Here is a 5,000-nt window from a genome sequence, read left to right as displayed (position 1 = left end):
CACGAAAGTGTTGAGTTGGTTGGGTTTTGCACATGGCCAAGGTTGTCGGTGCACCGCGGCATAGCTAAATGGCTTGGTGGGGAGTTTTGTGAAAAAATGAAATTCGTGGTTTTTGAGATGTGAGGGTTGGAAAGGCCTCCAAATGCCCCCAAATGAATACCATGAAAGTCTTGGTGCACGAAAGTATTGAGTTCGGAGGGTTTTGCACATGGCCAAGGTTCGCGGTGCACCACGGCATAGCTAAATGGCTTGGTGGGGAGTTTTGTGAAAAAATGAACTTCGTGGTTTTTGAGATGTGAGGGTTGGAAAGGCCTCCAAATGCCCCCAAATGAGTACTGTAAAAGTGTTGGTGCACAAAAGTTTTGAATTGGATGCATTTTGCACATGGCCAAGGTTGGCGGTGCACCACGGCATAGCTAAATGGCTTGGTGGGGAGTTTTGTGAAAAAATGAAATTCGTGGTTTTTGAGATGTGAGGGTTGGATTGGCCTCCAAATGCCCCCAAATGAATACCATGAAAGTCTTGGTGCACGAAAGTTTTGAGTTGGTTGGGTTTTGCACATGGCCAAGTTGGTCGGTGCACCACGGCATAGCTAAATGGCTTGGTGGGGAGTTTTGTGAAAAAATGAAATTCGTGGTTTTTGAGTTGTGAGGGTTGGATTGGCCTCCAAATGCCCCCAAATGAATACCATGAAAGTCTTGGTGCACGAAAGTTTTGAGTTGGTTGGGTTTTGCACATGGCCAAGTTGGTCGATGCACCACGGCATAGCTAAATGGCTTGGTGGGGAGTTTTGTGAAAAAATGAAATTCGTGGTTTTTGAGATGTGAGGGTTGGAATGGCCTCCAAATGCCCCCAAATGAATACCATGAAAGTCTTGGTGCACGAAAGTTTTGAGTTGGTTGGGTTTTGCACATGGCCAAGGTTGTCGGTGCACCACGGCATAGCTAAATGGCTTGGTGGGGAGTTTTGTGAAAAAATGAAATTCGTGGTTTTTGAGTTGTGAGGGTTGGATTGGCCTCCAAATGCCCCCAAATGAATACCATGAAAGTCTTGGTGCACGAAAGTTTTGAGTTGGTTGGGTTTTGCACATGGCCAAGGTTGTCGGTGCACCGCGGCATAGCTAAATGGCTTGGTGGGGAGTTTTGTGAAAAAATGAAATTCGTGGTTTTTGAGATGTGAGGGTTGGAAAGGCCTCCAAATGCCCCCAAATGAATACCATGAAAGTCTTGGTGCACGAAAGTATTGAGTTCGGAGGGTTTTGCACATGGCCAAGGTTCGCGGTGCACCACGGCATAGCTAAATGGCTTGGTGGGGAGTTTTGTGAAAAAATGAACTTCGTGGTTTTTGAGATGTGAGGGTTGGAAAGGCCTCCAAATGCCCCCAAATGAATACCATGAAAGTCTTGGTGCACGAAAGTTTTGAGTTCGGAGGGTTTTGCACATGGCCAAGGTTGGCGGTGCACCACGGCATAGCTAAATGGCTTGGTGGGGAGTTTTGTGAAAAAATGAAATTCGTGGTTTTTGAGATGTGAGGGTTGGAATGGCCTCCAAATGCCCCCAAATGAGTACTGTAAAAGTGTTGGTGCACAAAAGTTTTGAATTGGATGCATTTTGCACATGGCCAAGGTTGGCGGTGCACCACGGCATAGCTAAATGGCTTGGTGGGGAGTTTTGTGAAAAAATGAAATTCGTGGTTTTTGAGATGTGAGGGTTGGATTGGCCTCCAAATGCCCCCAAATGAATACCATGAAAGTCTTGGTGCACGAAAGTTTTGAGTTGGTTGGGTTTTGCACATGGCCAAGTTGGTCGGTGCACCACGGCATAGCTAAATGGCTTGGTGGGGAGTTTTGTGAAAAAATGAAATTCGTGGTTTTTGAGTTGTGAGGGTTGGATTGGCCTCCAAATGCCCCCAAATGAATACCATGAAAGTCTTGGTGCACGAAAGTTTTGAGTTGGTTGGGTTTTGCACATGGCCAAGTTGGTCGATGCACCACGGCATAGCTAAATGGCTTGGTGGGGAGTTTTGTGAAAAAATGAAATTCGTGGTTTTTGAGATGTGAGGGTTGGAATGGCCTCCAAATGCCCCCAAATGAATACCATGAAAGTCTTGGTGCACGAAAGTTTTGAGTTGGTTGGGTTTTGCACATGGCCAAGGTTGTCGGTGCACCACGGCATAGCTAAATGGCTTGGTGGGGAGTTTTGTGAAAAAATGAAATTCGTGGTTTTTGAGTTGTGAGGGTTGGATTGGCCTCCAAATGCCCCCAAATGAATACCATGAAAGTCTTGGTGCACGAAAGTTTTGAGTTGGTTGGGTTTTGCACATGGCCAAGGTTGTCGGTGCACCGCGGCATAGCTAAATGGCTTGGTGGGGAGTTTTGTGAAAAAATGAAATTCGTGGTTTTTGAGATGTGAGGGTTGGAAAGGCCTCCAAATGCCCCCAAATGAATACCATGAAAGTCTTGGTGCACGAAAGTATTGAGTTCGGAGGGTTTTGCACATGGCCAAGGTTCGCGGTGCACCACGACATAGCTAAATGGCTTGGTGGGGAGTTTTGTGAAAAAATGAACTTCGTGGTTTTTGAGATGTGAGGGTTGGAAAGGCCTCCAAATGCCCCCAAATGAGTACTGTAAAAGTGTTGGTGCACAAAAGTTTTGAATTGGATGCATTTTGCACATGGCCAAGGTTGGCGGTGCACCACGGCATAGCTAAATGGCTTGGTGGGGAGTTTTGTGAAAAAATGAAATTCGTGGTTTTTGAGATGTGAGGGTTGGATTGGCCTCCAAATGCCCCCAAATGAATACCATGAAAGTCTTGGTGCACGAAAGTTTTGAGTTGGTTGGGTTTTGCACATGGCCAAGTTGGTCGGTGCACCACGGCATAGCTAAATGGCTTGGTGGGGAGTTTTGTGAAAAAATGAAATTCGTGGTTTTTGAGTTGTGAGGGTTGGATTGACCTCCAAATGCCCCCAAATGAATACCATGAAAGTCTTGGTGCACGAAAGTTTTGAGTTGGTTGGGTTTTGCACATGGCCAAGTTGGTCGATGCACCACGGCATAGCTAAATGGCTTGGTGGGGAGTTTTGTGAAAAAATGAAATTCGTGGTTTTTGAGATGTGAGGGTTGGAATGGCCTCCAAATGCCCCCAAATGAATACCATGAAAGTCTTGGTGCACGAAAGTTTTGAGTTGGTTGGGTTTTGCACATGGCCAAGGTTGTCGGTGCACCACGGCATAGCTAAATGGCTTGGTGGGGAGTTTTGTGAAAAAATGAAATTCGTGGTTTTTGAGTTGTGAGGGTTGGATTGGCCTCCAAATGCCCCCAAATGAATACCATGAAAGTCTTGGTGCACGAAAGTTTTGAGTTGGTTGGGTTTTGCACATGGCCAAGGTTGTCGGTGCACCGCGGCATAGCTAAATGGCTTGGTGGGGAGTTTTGTGAAAAAATGAAATTCGTGGTTTTTGAGATGTGAGGGTTGGAAAGGCCTCCAAATGCCCCCAAATGAATACCATGAAAGTCTTGGTGCACGAAAGTATTGAGTTCGGAGGGTTTTGCACATGGCCAAGGTTCGCGGTGCACCACGGCATAGCTAAATGGCTTGGTGAGGAGTTTTGTGAAAAAATGAACTTCGTGGTTTTTGAGATGTGAGGGTTGGAAAGGCCTCCAAATGCCCCCAAATGAATACCATGAAAGTCTTGGTGCACGAAAGTTTTGAGTTCGGAGGGTTTTGCACATGGCCAAGGTTGGCGGTGCACCACGGCATAGCTAAATGGCTTGGTGGGGAGTTTTGTGAAAAAATGAAATTCGTGGTTTTTGAGATGTGAGGGTTGGAATGGCCTCTAAATGCCCCCAAATGAATACCATGAAAGTCTTGGTGCACGAAAGTTTTGAGTTGGTTGGGTTTTGCACATGGCCAAGGTTGTCGGTGCACCACGGCATAGCTAAATGGCTTGGTGGGGAGTTTTGTGAAAAAATGAAATTCGTGGTTTTTGAGTTGTGAGGGTTGGATTGGCCTCCAAATGCCCCCAAATGAATACCATGAAAGTCTTGGTGCACGAAAGTTTTGAGTTGGTTGGGTTTTGCACATGGCCAAGGTTGTCGGTGCACCGCGGCATAGCTAAATGGCTTGGTGGGGAGTTTTGTGAAAAAATGAAATTCGTGGTTTTTGAGATGTGAGGGTTGGAAAGGCCTCCAAATGCCCCCAAATGAATACCATGAAAGTCTTGGTGCACGAAAGTTTTGAGTTCGGAGGGTTTTGCACATGGCCAAGGTTGGCGGTGCACCACGGCATAGCTAAATGGCTTGGTGGGGAGTTTTGTGAAAAAATGAATTTCGTGGTTTTTGAGATGTGAGGGTTGGAAAGGCCTCCAAATGCCCCCAAATGAATACCATGAAAGTCTTGGTGCACGAAAGTTTTGAGTTCGGAGGGTTTTGCACATGACCAAGGTTGGCGGTGCACCACGGCATAGCTAAATGGCTTGGTGGGGAGTTTTGTGAAAAAATGAAATTCGTGGTTTTTGAGATGTGAGGGTTGGAAAGGCCTCCAAATGTCCCCAAATGAATACCATGAAATTCTTGGTGCACGAAAGTTTTGAGTTCGGAGGGTTTTGCACATGGCCAAGTTGGTCGGTGCACCGCGGCATAGCTAGATGGCTTGGTGGGGAGATTTGTGAAAAAATGAAATTCGTGGTTTTTGAGATGTGAGGGTTGGAAAGGCCTCCAAATGTCCCCAAATGAATACCATGAAATTCTTGGTGCACGAAAGTTTTGAGTTCGGAGGGTTTTGCACATGGCCAAGTTGGTCGGTGCACCGCGGCATAGCTAGATGGCTTGGTGGGGAGATTTGTGAAAAAATGAAATTCATGGTTTTTGAGATGTGAGGGTTGGAAAGGCCTCCAAATGTCCCCAAATGAGTACTGTAAAAGTGTTGGTGCACAAAAGTTTTGAATTGGATGCATTTTGCACTTGGCCAAGTTGGTCGGTGCACCGCGACTAGATAGCTTGG

The sequence above is a fragment of the Vigna unguiculata genome, chromosome 9 (genome assembly GCF_037176805.1).
Source record: "Vigna unguiculata cultivar grain cowpea cultivar isolate G323 ecotype 2 chromosome 9, ASM3717680v1, whole genome shotgun sequence".
In the NCBI taxonomy this organism is placed as follows: domain Eukaryota; kingdom Viridiplantae; phylum Streptophyta; class Magnoliopsida; order Fabales; family Fabaceae; genus Vigna; species Vigna unguiculata.
The sequence above is the reverse complement of the archived record's forward strand: the minus strand, read 5'-3'. Positions refer to the sequence as shown.